General features: G+C 54.9%; 1 long non-coding RNA gene across 2 annotated transcripts; it reads left to right on the top strand.

Moving 5' to 3' along the window:
* Positions 1-1,873: 1,873 nt before the first annotated feature.
* Positions 1,874-15,362, top strand: LOC136100803 (uncharacterized). 2 transcript variants are annotated; one of them, XR_011739100.1, is made up of 8 exons: positions 1,874-2,623; positions 2,806-2,894; positions 3,814-8,711; positions 9,179-9,258; positions 9,570-10,356; positions 10,539-10,627; positions 11,547-11,700; positions 12,271-15,362. It is a non-coding gene; the product is annotated as an uncharacterized lncRNA (long non-coding RNA). The 2 variants fall into 2 exon arrangements; XR_010651261.2 differs by having other exon boundaries at positions 11,547-15,362.
* The last annotated feature ends 5 nt before the right edge of the window (positions 15,363-15,367 follow it).

Here is a 15,367-nt window from a genome sequence, read left to right as displayed (position 1 = left end):
TGAAAGCTTAGAAAGCTGTGGTCTGTGGTATATCTTTGTAATGTTTGTAAATTCTTATGCAGATACTTTTATGCCAACCAGCACGAACTTTTGTGAGTGTGAACTGCTGTGCAGTTAGAAAGAAGAAAGGTGTGTGAGCTAAACCAGCAGGAAGGCTGCAGCCGTGTAACCCGGGGGGTGCAAACGGCACGAAACGGGCTGCAGCGGCGGAGCCCTCGGTCCCGGGCTGTCCCGGGCAGGCGGCAGAGCCCTCGGTCCCGGGCAGACGCAGCCTGAAAGCTCCCGGCCCCGCCCTGCGGGCGGACAGCGCCGCTCTGCGGCCGCCGGTGGCTCCGGGACGGGAGGCGAGGGGCAGGGGAGGCCAGTGCCGGGCGCGGAGGCGGGGGGGGGGGGGCGCAGCCCGGTGGCGGACGCGGACGGGATTGGCTCCTGCGCGGGATGGGCGGGGACACGCTGCGTAAGTGCGCGGGCCGCGGAGCGCGTGCCGGCGGTGCGGCGGCTGGAGCAGCGCGCGAGGAACGGCGGGGCCGCCGGTGAGCGAGGGGCGGGCGGACAGCGGGGAGGCTGGACGGGGCCGGCCCGGGACCGGCTGAGGGGCGAGGCTGGAGGGTGACAGACGGGCTGGTTTCGGAAGGAGGAAGGCGAGGGGCAGCCAGCCGCAACAGCGCGGCCCCAGGCCGGGGCGAGGGGGAAACACGCGGGCGGCTGTGAGGGAAGGGAGCCCCGCGCTGAGCGCTGCGCGGGGCTCGGGCGGGGCCGTGGGGTGGAGGGGGAGCCCCCGTAGTGACACAGGACAGAGGGAGGAAAGCGAGCGGGAGGGGGCAGCGGCGGGTCGGGAGCGCCAAGGGGGGGCGCGAGGGGCGGGGGGGGCCGGGAACGGAGGGAGCGGCGGAGGAACCTGAGGGCGGGACGGCGCGGGAGGAGCTTGGGCGGGAAAAGCTGAGGTACCTCGGGGAGGGGATGATATCGGGGGAGGCTTTGACAGGAAAGGCTGAGGTACCTCGGGGAGGGGATGATATCGGGGGAGGCTTTGACAGGAAAGGCTGAGGTACCTCGGGGAGGGGATGATATCGGGGGAGGCTTTGACAGGAAAGGCTGAGGTACCTCGGGGAGGGGATGATATCGGGGGAGGCTTTGACAGGAAAGGCTGAGGTACCTCGGGGAGGGGATGATATCGGGGGAGGCTTTGACGGGAAAGGCTGAGGTACCTCGGGGAGGGGATGATATCGGGGGAGGCTTTGACGGGAAAGGCTGAGGTACCTCGGGGAGGGGATGATATCGGGGGAGGCTTTGACGGGAAAGGCTGAGGTACCTCGGGGAGGGGATGATATCGGGGGAGGCTTTGACAGGAAAGGCTGAGGTACCTCGGGGAGGGGATGATATCGGGGGAGGCTTTGACAGGAAAGGCTGAGGTACCTCAGGGAGGTGATGACATCGGGGGAGGCTTTGGCGGGAAAGGGTGAGGGACTTAAAGGAGAGGACAGAAGGGAGAGAGGTTTTGGTAGTAAAGGCTGAGGTACCTCAGGGAGGAGATGGCATCGCAGAGGCTGCAGTGGGAAATGCTGAGGTAGCTCTGGGACGGGATGGCACTAAGGTGTGGTTTCAAAGGGAAATGCTGAGGTACTTTGAGGAAAGGATGCTGGGCTAGGAACTATGAACACATCAGATCGGTTAAGAGAATGTTGATGACAGAAATTTCTACAGTAAAGTATTCCAGCAAAGACAGGGAGATGAGCAAAACTTATATCAGGCCTCCTAGGATTCCTGCAGGTTAGGGGACAGGGATGATGAGGTTGTTAACTCGGTCCTAACTTTTTCTTTCTCTCCCTCTCTTGCAGCACCAGACTGAATGGAGAAGCAAGTGGATGGGAAGTTCTTGCGCCACGACACAGACCACATTTATTACTCTCGGCCTCCGAGACACGGAGAACCGAACCGTTCTCATCGTGCCTTGAAGCAACCTCTGCACATGCGCTTCTCCCAGGGAGAAGGCAGAATGGGAGTGACTCGCCACGTTAAACAACAGGGTGTACACTCTGCAGCTTTCAAGCCCAGCTCTGCGTTAGCTCACCCCTGCAATTTTGCACCGCCCACGCAAATTTGAGTTGTCGCTGGTTGTTGCAGCGTTTGGCTTTGGTGAGGACAGCGTGTGTTTGTCAGCAGTTGGTGTAGGGTGGAATCTTGAGGAGAAAGTGATATTTCCGTGCCAGAACTGGTTGGTGTTTGCATGGTATTGTGGTAGTTGTTCCCACAGGTGATCAGTGCTGGAGTGTTATTGCAGGATGAGGGGATTTTGAAGGCTTGTCTGTGAGATGCACTAGAGGCAGCAGTTGAAAGCGAAAGGCTGAGATTTGGAGAGTTTGTCGGTGGGTTTTGGACAGTTGTCAGTTGAAGAGTTGGTTGTTTGCAGGGGAGGTGTAGAGCAGAGGGTGAAGCTGACTTTGCCTGGGCGGCGCAACTGGATGGGTGTGCAGAGCTGAGGAGAGCGGGCTTCTGCGGGTGACCCTAAAGCTGGAGAACCAGCCAGCGGCAGCTCCAGACAGTCCCGCTGCCGAGCTTGGCCGTGTAGGGCCAGTGCCCTGGGGCACAGGGAGTGTGACCCTCCGCAAGCACCAAACAGCAGGTGAGGACTGTGGGGATTTGTACTGAGCTATGATATCTCTAAGGCATGTGCGAGGGGCCGGGGCCAAGGCAAGGTGGGCTCGTTGTGGGGTGTGGGGAGGTGTCAGCCCCCGGACTCTGCCCGTGTCTGATTGTAGTGCCCTTGGGCTGGTGTAGCTCAGTCCTCTGTGTGTTTCTCTTCAGGTGGAGCAGTGTGCAAAGGAAAAGCAAGGAAGGAGAGGAAGGTGGTGAACCTATGAGGAAGAGTGTAGCGAATCTGGCGTGGACTCACGGTAAGGTGCCATGAGAGACATTTATTACAAACTCAGGTTTGCATTTATACTCGCTATGATGCTTGCTCAAGCATTTGCTCTTTAGCTAAGTTAGACATTACATGAGCGATGTAACTGCCATATACGCATTTTTTTCTATAGTAAGCTGTCCCTCTGTCCCTGATGTATCAGTCCTGTATCCTGTATCTTAGTAGTCATAATTTTTCCCCAAGTAGATGAATATTTTGCAAGCAGCTTTATCTCCAGTCGTTACCTGTTCATATAATTCTCATTCATCTTTGTGCCATGTCTCCAACTGAAATGTACCAGTTGTAGGAAAGTCTAGCACATGATTAGCAATCCATTCTAATAAACTCACCAATCAGACCCCTGATACATCCTGATTTGCGTTTGTAGCGCATGTTGAAGGACATCCAGGGTTTGTCTTTGCTTAAGGGATAACTTCCCTCCCATGGTTCCCAATCGCTCACCTTTCGTTGGTGGTGGGCGCGCACTGTCCTGGTTCCCGGTCCTGTTTCCTGGTTCGATTGGGCTTCGCTACCAGAGCGGCTACTGCCTTTATAGGCACGCTGAAAGTCCCTGTTCCAGGGCGCCATTTGTAGCGAATGCGGTACGGACTCTCTTTTAAGGTGCAATGAGAGATGTTTATTACAAATTCAGGCTTGTGTTTATACTCGCTATGATACTTGCTCAAGCATTTGTTGATTAGCTAAGTTAGTCATTACATAAGTGATGTGTTTTGTGTTCCCACCAAAGTCACTGCCATAAACACCTTTTTTGTCTATCACAAGCTGTCCCTCTGTCCTTGATGCATCAATCCTGTATCAACTCCTCTGTCCTTGATGTATCACATAGCATACAGTCCTTTGTTCTTGTATTTTTCCACTAATGCTTGTTCTCATGCTGTTGACTCTTGCAGTTTCTCATGTGCCCGGTCTTCCGTGTACTGACACAGAAGAGCGATCACGAAAGAGGATTGGAGCGCACCTGTGAGTCAAGCAGAGTCGAGAAAGAAGATGACAGTGGTGGACCTGTGAGTCAGGAGGGGACAAAAGAGGAGAAAGGTGATGGAGCTACGAGTCAAGAGTGAGGAGGAAGATGGGCAGCCTGAGCCAGCGAGAAGGAGAATGTATCCTTAAGCACAGGGAACGATCTGTGATTAGTGCGTCCCCCTCCCACCCCTAGAAACCGTGCTCGGGGGTAAAGTGGTAAAATGGGAGCAGGGGCTGTTGGCTGTGTTTTGGGAGGTGGGGGTGGTGAGCAGGGGCTGGGCTCTTGGACTTGGGAGCAGTTAAGGGAGCAGGGTGGTCATCCCTTGGGAGGTGTCTGTCTGCCAGCAGGTAAAGGAGGGGGAAGAGGATCCTGCCGGGGTGAGGGCCTGGCCAGCTCTCCACTCCCAGGGCTCTTGATGCTGGTGTGGTGTGTTGCTGTAAGTGCCAGGGGTGACTGGCAAAGAAAGTCTTTGTGGGGTGCATGCTGGGAAACTGTGCTGCTACGGAGGGGCTGGGTTGGTGGGAAGGCCTGTGCGGGGGGCCGGGGCCAAGGCAAGGTGGCCTTGTGGTGGGGTGTGGGGATGCGTCAGCGACCGGACTCGCCCCCTCGTGTGACTGTACGGGCCTGGGGTGGGTATATTTTTGTTTTCTGTGCATCTCTGTTTGGGTGGAGCAGCTCACAAAGGCGAAAGCAAGAAAGAAGAGGAAGGTGGTGAACCTACGAGGAAGAGCGATCAAGAAAGAGGATTGGAGTGCATCTGCAAGTCAACAGGGATCAAGAAAGAAGATGACGGTGGTAGACCTGCGAGTCAGGAGGGATCAAGAAAGAAGAGGAGGAAGGTGATGGAGCTGCGAGTCAGGAGTGAGGAGGAAGAAAATGTCCCCCTTGGGACAGGGACCTCCCTGTAATCAGGACTGCGCCCTCCCACCCCTGGAAACTGCTCAGGGGCCCAGACATCCATGGGAAGGTTGTGTCCGACAACACGAGCCAGATCTTCAGCACTGGCTGCTGTTCAGCTGGGACCAGGGGCTGCTGGTGGGGTTTTGGGAGGCCGGGTGGGTGAGTAGAGGCTGGGCTTTTGTACTCATGAGTGGTTGAGAGAGAGGGCTGGACACCTCTTGGGAGGTGTCTTGTCTGTCTGCCATCAGCTAAAGGAGGGGGAAGAGGATCCTGCCGGGGTGAGGGCCTGGCCAGCTCTCCACTCCCAGGGCTCTTGATGCTGGTGTGGTGTGTTGCTGTAAGTGCCAGGGGTGACTGGCAAAGAAAGTCTTTGTGGGGTGCATGCTGGGAAACTGTGCTGCTACGGAGGGGCTGGGTTGGTGGGAAGGCCTGTGCGGGGGGCCGGGGCCAAGGCAAGGTGGGCTTGCTGTGGGATGTGGGGATGCGTCAGCGACCGGACTCACCCCCTATGTGACTGTACGGGCTTGGGGTGGGTGTATTTCTGTCTTCAGGGCATTTTGGTTTGGGTGGAGCAGCTCACAAAGGCGAAAGCAAGAAAGGAAAGTAAGGTTGTGAACTTACGAGAAAGAGTGATCAAGAAAGAGGATTTGAGTTCATCCGGGAGTCGAGGGATCAAGAAAGAAGAGGAGGAAGGTGATGGACGTGCATATTGAAAATGAGAGGGAAGATGGGCAACCTGAAGCATGGAGCAAGGGAATGTCTCCTAGAACAAAGGGACCTTTCTGTAATCAGAGATCCCCCCTCCTACCCTACAAACTGAACAAAGAGGACTGCGAGAGGGAGCGCTCTGACAGGACAAGAGGTATCAGTAAATCTGGCAAGAGGACAGTGGGGGAAGCGCTCTGGCGGATCAAGTCTCAATATATGTGGCAAGAGGATGGTGGGGGAGAGTTCACCAGTGGTTCAAAAGTCACCCAGAAAAAGGGGAAGAGGATGTCAAGGGGGGAGCGCTCTGGTCGATCACAAGACTCTCCTAAAAAACACAACAGGATGGTGGTGGGGGGGAATGTCCTATATGGGACAAGGGGTCCCGAGAAATCCAGCAAGAGGATGGTGGGGGGGAGCACTCCAGCAGACCAAGAATGTACTAAGGAAAGGCAAAAGGACGGCAGGAGGAGAGACCCAGTGGGTCAAGAGGTACCGAGAAATCCAGCAAGAGGACGACAGGGAGGAGCTCTTTAGCAGGCCAAAATCCCACTGAGGAAAGGCAAGAGGACAGCGGGGGAGAGCGCTCCAGTTCTTCAAGTGACTTCCCAGGCAGAAGGCAGGAGCATGGCGGGGCAGGACTGCGGCAGGTCAAGAATTCTCAGTCTGGCAATAGGATGGCGGGGAGGAGCGTTCCAGCGGGAGAAGAGCGCCGTGACTAGAGGCAAGACAAGGGTGAGGGAGAGCACTCGGACGTGTCAAGAAGACTCCCCCAAAAAGTGCAAGAGGAAGGCCGGTGGGGAGAGCAATCCAGCAGATCAGGAAGTCTCAATAAATGCGGTAAGAAGGTGGCAGGTGGGAGCTCCCCAGTGGTTCAAGAGGTCCCAAGATATCCAGCAAGAGAACTGCGAGGGAGAGCGCTCCAACAGGTCAAGCGGTGTCAAGAAATCCAGCAAGACAATGGTGGAAAACGCTCCGGCGAGTCACAAGATTCCCCCAAAAAAAGGCAAGAGAATGGTGCAGGGGAGCACTCTGGTGGATCAAGAAGCACCCAGGAAAAGGGGAAGAAGATGGTGGGGGGGAGCACTCTGGTTGGTCACAAGACTCCCCCAGAAAACACAAGAGGGTGGCAGGGGGAACGCCCTAATGGGTCAAGAGGACCCAAGAAATCCAGCAGGAGGACGGCGAGGGGGAGCACTCCAGCAGATCAGGAAGTCTCGATAAATGCGGTAAGAGGATGGCGGGTGGGAGCCCCCCCAGTGGTTCAAGAGATCCCAAGAAATCCAGCAAGAGGGCGGCGAGGGGGAGCGCTCTGGCAGATCAGGACGTCTCAATAAATGCGGTAAAAGGATGGTGGGTGGGAGCCCCTCAGTGGTTCACAAGGTTCCAGGAAATCCAGCAAGAGGACGGCGTGGGGGAGCGCTGTGGCAGATGAAGAACCCTCAGTACATCTGGCAAGAGGATGGTGAGGGGGTGCTCTGATGGGTCAAGGTTGCTCTGAAAAAAGCCCAAGAGGGTGGTAAGGAGAAGCTCACCGGTGATTCAGGAATCACCCAGAAAAAAGGGAAGAGGACAGTGCGGGGGAGCTCTTCAGTTGTTGAAGAGAATCCCCAGAAAAAGGCAGGAGGATGATGAGGGGGAACACTCTGGCGGGTCAAGAAGTCTCAATAAGTCCGGCAAGAAGACGGTGGGGAGGAGAGCTCGTGTGGGTCAAGAGGTCCCAAGAAACCCAGCAAGAGGACAGCAGGGGCGAGCGCTCCGGCAGATCAGGAAATCTCGATAAATGCAGTTAGAGGATGGTGGGTGTGAGCCCCTCAGTTGTTTAAGACGTCCCAAGAAATCCAGCAAGAGAACTGTGAGGGGGAGCGCTCCGGCAGGTCAAGCGATGTCAAGAAATCCAGCAAGACAATGGTGGAGAACTCTCCGGTGAGTCACAAGACTCTCCCAAAAAAGGCAAAAGAATGGTACAGGGGAGCACTCTGGTGGATCAAGAAGCACCCAGGAAAAGGGGAAGAGGATGGTGGGGGGAAACGGCCTGGTTGATCACAAGACTCCCCCAAAAACCACAAGAGGGTGGCAGGGGGAACGCCCTAAGGGGTCAAGAGGTTCCAAGAAATCCAGCAGGAGGACGGCGAGGGGGAGCGCTCCAGCAGGCTGAGATTGTACTAAAGAAAGGCAAAAGGACAGCAGGAGGAGAAACCCAGTGGGTCAAGAGGTCCCAAGAAATCCAGTAAGAGGACAACAGGGAGCAGTGCTCTGGCAGGCCAAAATCTCAGTGAAGAAAGGCAAGAGGACAGCAGGGGGGAGTGCTCCAGTTCTTCAAGTGACTTCCCAGGTAGAAGGCAGAAGGACGGTGGGGTAGCGCTGGGACAGGTCAAGAATTCTCAATCTGGCAATAGGACAGCAGGGAGGAGCATCCAGCGGGACAGGAGCGCCCTGAAAATAGGCAAGACAAGGGTGAGTGAGAGCACTCCGAGATGTCAAGAAGTGTCAAAAACTCTGGTGAAGGATGGCAGGGGGGAGTGCTGTGGATATTCAAGAGACTCCCCAGTAAAAGGCAAGAGGACGGCGCGGGGAAGTGCTCCAGCACATCAAGATCGCACTGAAGAAAGGCAAGGTCACAGTGGGGGGGAGCATTCCCGTTGTTCCAATGGTTCAAAAGGTCCCAAGAAATCCAACAAGAGAACTGCGAGGGGGAGCGCTCTGGCAAGTCAAGCGGTGTCAATAACCCCAGCAAGGCAACGGCGGAGAGCGCTCTGGTGAGTCACGAGACTCCCCTACAAAGGGCGAGAGGATGGTGGAGGGGAGCCCACCAGTGGTTCAAGCAGCACCCAGGAAAAGGGGAGGAGGCTGGCGAGGGGCAGGCCTCTGGCGGGCCAAGATCGCTGAGGGAAGGTGCGGGGGAGCTTGCTGGTGGCTCAAGAGACCTCTAGAAAAAGGTAAGAGGGCGGCAGGGGGTGGGAGGGCGCCTCAGCTGGTGAAGAGGAACCCCGAAAACAAGGCAAGAGAATGTTGGTGGGGGGAGCGCTCTGGCGGTTCCAGAGGCTCCCCGAGATCCGCTCAGACGGCAGCGGGTAACGCGGCAGCTCAGCGTCAATCAAAGAAGAGCAGGAAGGCGGTTGACCTGCAATTCCAGAGCGAGGAGGAAGACTGGCAACCCGAACGAGGAGCAGCAGAACTTGGCATGGCCTCTGAAATCCTCCTTTAATCTGGGCTCAGGTAAGCTGGAAGCAGGGGACATAGGCTGGGGTTTGGGAGGTGGGCAGGTGAGAAATGATCCGCATTTTTGATCTCCTGAGTGACTGAAGCGCCTGGGAGTTCATTTGGAGTCGTTGCCTTAAATGATTTTACACTGACTTTTGCATTATATTTTAATGACGTAGAATTTTCCGCTTTGACATCGAAACCTCAACTTCTTTGGAAATTCATCCTCTGTCCCTTCAGTCTCAGCTCGTGGCACTTCCACTGTCTCGTGGCCCGCGTTTCAATGTACATTAGATCGCTTCCTGGGCCTTGGATTTTAAGTAATGGTCCGTCACAAGTTTGTTTTTCTTGTCCTTAACAGGCAGCTTTGAGAGCTCTCTAAGGAAAAGTGATATCTTTTTACCTTGTTACTGCTCTTTCCATGTTACGAGCAGCCACCCTCTTTATGATCAGTCTCATGCTTTTCTTCCTTTCTTGCCCAGGTTCAGAATACCGGGAATTCCAAGCTTCAAGTTTCCTGTGGAACATTGCGGGAGACCTTGATAACGTGGCAATGAGGGAGGTGATGAAGAGAAACAATACCTGTTCCTTTCCCATTTCAAGACGTTATTTTTTACCTTCCTGGTAGCTGTGAGATGATTTGCAATCTTGCGCTAGCATCTGCCTGAAAGAGAACACGGACCCTTTGGGTGCCTCCTCAAGAAATACTTGCTCTATGGTTCTGGCGATGTCCAGGCTTCAAGGGTGGGGCATAGGGGAGTGTAAATCTTAGGGGGCCTCCCGGGATGTCTGCAGGTTTGGGTGACCCGTGGCTGGGACGGGGACGCCGAGGTTGTCAATCTTGCCCTGAATCTCTCGCTCCCTCTCTTGCAGCACCCGAGACCGAATGGAGGAGCAAGTGTACGGGAAGTTCCTGCGCCACGACACAGATCACATTTATCGCTCTCGCCCTGAGAGACCCGGAGAACCAAACCGTTCCCATCGTGCCTTGAAGCAGCCTCTGCTCACGCGCTTCTCCCAGGGAGAAGGCAGAATGGCAGTAGCTCGCCACGTTATACCACAGGGTGCACACTCTGCAGCTTTCAAGCCCAGCTCTGCGTTAGCTCACCCCTGCAATTTTGCACCGCCCACGCAAATTTGAGTTGTCGCTGGTTGTTGCAGCGTTTGGCTTTGGTGAGGACAGCGTGTGTTTGTCAGCAGTTGGTGTAGGGTGGAATCTTGAGGAGAAAGTGATATTTCTGTGCCAGAACTGGTTGGTGTTTGCATGGTATTGTGGTAGTTGTTCCCACAGGTGATCAGTGCTGGAGTGTTATTGCAGGATGAGGGGATTTTGAAGGCTTGTCTGTGAGATGCACTAGAGGCAGCAGTTGCAAACGAAAGGCTGAGGTGTGGAGAGTTTGTCGGTGGGTTTTGGACAGTTGTCAGTTGAAGAGTTGGTTGTTTGCAGGGGAGGTGTAGAGCAGAGGGTGAAGCTGACTTTGCCTGGGCGGCGCAACTGGATGGGTGTGCAGAGCTGAGGAGAGCGGGCTTCTGCGGGTGACCCTAAAGCTGGAGAACCAGCCAGCGGCAGCTCCAGACAGTCCCGCTGCCGAGCTTGGCTGTGTAGGGCCAGTGCCCTGGGGCACAGGGAGTGTGACCCTCCGCAAGCACCAAACAGCAGGTGAGGACTGTGGGGATTTGTACTGAGCTATGATATCTCTAAGGCATGTGCGAGGGGCCGGGGCCAAGGCAAGGTGGGCTCGCTGTGGGGTGTGGGGAGGTGTCAGCCCCCGGACTCAGCCCCTGTCTGATTGTAGTGCCCTTGGGCTGGTGTAGCTCAGTCCTCTGTGTGTTTCTCTTCAGGTGGAGCAGCGTGCAAAGGAAAAGCAAGGAAGGAGAGGAAGGTGGTGAACCTATGAGGAAGAGTGTAGCGAATCTGGCGTGGACTCACGGTAAGGTGCCATGAGAGACATTTATTACAAACTCAGGTTTGCATTTATACTCGCTATGATGCTTGCTCAAGCATTTGCTCTTTAGCTAAGTTAGACATTACATGAGCGATGTAACTGCCATATACGCATTTTTTTCTATAGTAAGCTGTCCCTCTGTCCCTGATGTATCAGTCCTGTATCCTGTATCTTAGTAGTCATAATTTTTCCCCAAGTAGATGAATATTTGCAAGCAGCTTTATCTCCAGTCGTTACCTGTTCATATAATTCTCATTCATCTTTGTGCCATGTCTCCAACTGAAATGTACCAGTTGTAGGAAAGTCTAGCACATGATTAGCAATCCATTCTAATAAACTCACCAATCAGACCCCTGATACATCCTGATTTTGCGTTTGTAGCGCATGTTGAAGGACATCCAGGGTTTGTCTTTGCTTAAGGGATAACTTCCCTCCCATGGTTCCCAATCGCTCACCTTTCGTTGGTGGTGGGCGCGCACTGTCCTGGTTCCCGGTCCTGTTTCCTGGTTCGATTGGGCTTCGCTACCAGAGCGGCTACTGCCTTTATAGGCACGCTGAAAGTCCCTGTTCCAGGGCGCCATTTGTAGCGAATGCGGTACGGACTCTCTTTTAAGGTGCAATGAGAGATGTTTATTACAAATTCAGGCTTGTGTTTATACTCGCTATGATACTTGCTCAAGCATTTGTTGATTAGCTAAGTTAGTCATTACATGAGTGATGTGTTTTGTGTTCCCACCAAAGTCACTGCCATAAACACCTTTTTTGTCTATCACAAGCTGTCCCTCTGTCCTTGATGCATCAATCCTGTATCAACTCCTCTGTCCTTGATGTATCACATAGCATACAGTCCTTTGTTCTTGTATTTTTCCACTAATGCTTGTTCTCATGCTGTTGACTCTTGCAGTTTCTCATGTGCCCGGTCTTCCGTGTACTGACACAGAAGAGCGATCACGAAAGAGGATTGGAGCGCACCTGTGAGTCAAGCAGAGTCAAGAAAGAAGATGACAGTGGTGGACCTGTGAGTCAGGAGGGGACAAAAGAGGAGAAAGGTGATGGAGGTACGAGTCCAGAGTGAGGAGGAAGATGGGCAGCCTGAGCCAGCGAGAAGGAGAATGTATCCTTAAGCACAGGGAACGATCTGTGATTAGTGCGTCCCCCTCCCACCCCTAGAAACCGTGCTCGGGGGTAAAGTGGTAAAATGGGAGCAGGGGCTGTTGGCTGTGTTTTGGGAGGTGGGGGTGGTGAGCAGGGGCTGGGCTCTTGGACTTGGGAGCAGTTAAGGGAGCAGGGTGGTCATCCCTTGGGAGGTGTCTGTCTGCCAGCAGGTAAAGGAGGGGGAAGAGGATCCTGCCGGGGTGAGGGCCTGGCCAGCTCTCCACTCCCAGGGCTCTTGATGCTGGTGTGGTGTGTTGCTGTAAGTGCCAGGGGTGACTGGCAAAGAAAGTCTTTGTGGGGTGCATGCTGGGAAACTGTGCTGCTACGGAGGGGCTGGGTTGGTGGGAAGGCCTGTGCGGGGGGCCGGGGCCAAGGCAAGGTGGGCTTGCTGTGGGATGTGGGGATGCGTCAGCGACCGGACTCACCCCCTATGTGACTGTACGGGCTTGGGGTGGGTGTATTTCTGTCTTCAGGGCATTTTGGTTTGGGTGGAGCAGCTCACAAAGGCGAAAGCAAGAAAGGAAAGTAAGGTTGTGAACTTACGAGAAAGAGTGATCAAGAAAGAGGATTTGAGTTCATCCGGGAGTTGAGGGATCAAGAAAGAAGAGGAGGAAGGTGATGGACGTGCATATTGAAAATGAGAGGGAAGATGGGCAACCTGAAGCATGGAGCAAGGGAATGTCTCCTAGAACAAAGGGACCTTTCTGTAATCAGAGATCCCCCCTCCTACCCTACAAACTGAACAAAGAGGACTGCGAGAGGGAGCGCTCTGACAGGACAAGAGGTATCAGTAAATCTGGCAAGAGGACAGTGGGGGAAGCGCTCTGGCGGATCAACAAGTCTCAATATATGTGGCAAGAGGATGATGGGGGAGAGTTCACCAGTGGTTCAAAAGTCACCCAGAAAAAGGGGAAGAGGATGTCAAGGGGGGAGCGCTCTGGTCGATCACAAGACTCTCCTAAAAAACACAACAGGATGGTGGTGGGGGGGAATGTCCTATATGGGACAAGGGGTCCCGAGAAATCCAGCAAGAGGATGGTGGGGGGGAGCACTCCAGCAGACCAAGAATGTACTAAGGAAAGGCAAAAGGACGGCAGGAGGAGAGACCCAGTGGGTCAAGAGGTACCGAGAAATTCAGCAAGAGGACGACAGGGAGGAGCTCTTTAGCAGGCCAAAATCCCACTGAGGAAAGGCAAGAGGACAGCGGGGGAGAGCGCTCCAGTTCTTCGAGTGACTTCCCAGGCAGAAGGCAGGAGCATGGCGGGGCAGGACTGCGGCAGGTCAAGAATTCTCAGTCTGGCAATAGGATGGCGGGGAGGAGCGTTCCAGCGGGAGAAGAGCGCCGTGACTAGAGGCAAGACAAGGGTGAGGGAGAGCACTCGGACGTGTCAAGAAGACTCCCCCAAAAAGTGCAAGAGGAAGGCCGGTGGGGAGAGCAATCCAGCAGATCAGGAAGTCTCAATAAATGCGGTAAGAAGGTGGCAGGTGGGAGCTCCCCAGTGGTTCAAGAGGTCCCAAGATATCCAGCAAGAGAACTGCGAGGGAGAGCGCTCCAACAGGTCAAGCGGTGTCAAGAAATCCAGCAAGACAATGGTGGAAAACGCTCCGGCGAGTCACAAGATTCCCCCAAAAAAAGGCAAGAGAATGGTGCAGGGGAGCACTCTGGTGGATCAAGAAGCACCCAGGAAAAGGGGAAGAAGATGGTGGGGGGGAGCACTCTGGTTGGTCACAAGACTCCCCCAGAAAACACAAGAGGGTGGCAGGGGGAACGCCCTAATGGGTCAAGAGGACCCAAGAAATCCAGCAGGAGGACGGCGAGGGGGAGCGCTCCAGCAGATCAGGAAGTCTCGATAAATGCGGTAAGAGGATGGCGGGTGGGAGCCCCCCCAGTGGTTCAAGAGATCCCAAGAAATCCAGCAAGAGGGCGGCGAGGGGGAGCGCTCTGGCAGATCAGGACGTCTCAATAAATGCGGTAAAAGGATGGTGGGTGGGAGCCCCTCAGTGGTTCCCAAGGTTCCAGGAAATCCAGCAAGAGGACGCCGTGGGGGAGCGCTGTGGCAGATGAAGAACCCTCAGTACATCTGGCAAGAGGACGGCGAGGGGGTGCTCTGATGGGTCAAGGTTGCTCTGAAAAAAGCCCAAGAGGGTGGTAAGGAGAAGCTCACCGGTGATTCACGAATCACCCAGAAAAAAGGGAAGAGGACAGTGCGGGGGAGCTCTTCAGTTGTTGAAGAGAATCCCCAGAAAAAGGCAGGAGGATGATGAGGGGGAACACTCTGGCGGGTCAAGAAGTCTCAATAAGTCCGGCAAGAAGACGGTGGGGAGGAGAGCTCGTGTGGGTCAAGAGGTCCCAAGAAACCCAGCAAGAGGACAGCAGGGGCAAGCGCTCCGGCAGATCAGGAAATCTCGATAAATGCAGTTAGAGGATGGTGGGTGTGAGCCCCTCAGTTGTTTAAGACGTCCCAAGAAATCCAGCAAGAGAACTGCGAGGGGGAGCGCTCCGGCAGGTCAAGCGATGTCAAGAAATCCAGCAAGACAATGGTGGAGAACGCTCCGGTGAGTCACAAGACTCTCCCAAAAAAGGCAAAAGAATGGTACAGGGGAGCACTCTGGTGGATCAAGAAGCACCCAGGAAAAGGGGAAGAGGATGGTGTGGGGAAACGGCCTGGTTGATCACAAGACTCCCCCAAAAACCACAAGAGGGTGGCAGGGGGAACGCCCTAAGGGGTCAAGAGGTTCCAAGAAATCCAGCAGGAGGACGGCGAGGGGGAGCGCTCCAGCAGGCTGAGATTGTACTAAAGAAAGGCAAAAGGACAGCAGGAGGAGAAACCCAGTGGGTCAAGAGGTCCCAAGAAATCCAGTAAGAGGACGACAGGGAGGAGTGCTCTGGCAGGCCAAAATCTCAGTGAAGAAAGGCAAGAGGACAGCAGGGGGGAGTGCTCCAGTTCTTCAAGTGACTTCCCAGGTAGAAGGCAGAAGGACGGTGGGGTAGCGCTGGGACAGGTCGAGAATTCTCAATCTGGCAATAGGACAGCAGGGAGGAGCATCCAGCGGGACAGGAGCGTCCTGAAAATAGGCAAGACAAGGGTGAGTGAGAGCACTCCGAGATGTCAAGAAGTGTCAAAAACTCTGGTGAAGGATGGCAGGGGGGAGTGCTGTGGATATTCAAGAGACTCCCCAGTAAAAGGCAAGAGGACGGCGCGGGGAAGTGCTCCAGCACGTCAAGATCGCACTGAAGAAAGGCAAGGTCACAGTGGGGGGGAGCATTCCCGTTGTTCCAATGGTTCAAAAGGTCCCAAGAAATCCAACAAGAGAACTGCGAGGGGGAGCGCTCTGGCAAGTCAAGCGGTGTCAATAACCCCAGCAAGGCAACGGCGGAGAGCGCTCTGGTGAGTCACGAGACTCCCCTACAAAGGACGAGAGGATGGTGGAGGGGAGCCCACCAGTGGTTCAAGCAGCACCCAGGAAAAGGGGAGGAGGCTGACGAGGGGCAGGCCTCTGGCGGGCCAAGATCGCTGAGGGAAGGTGCGGGGGAGCTTGCTGGTGGCTCAAGAGACCTCTAGAAAAAGG

Source organism: Patagioenas fasciata, chromosome 4 (genome assembly GCF_037038585.1).
Source record: "Patagioenas fasciata isolate bPatFas1 chromosome 4, bPatFas1.hap1, whole genome shotgun sequence".
NCBI classification, from domain to species: domain Eukaryota; kingdom Metazoa; phylum Chordata; class Aves; order Columbiformes; family Columbidae; genus Patagioenas; species Patagioenas fasciata.
This window is presented reverse-complemented; position numbering and strand designations above follow the sequence as displayed.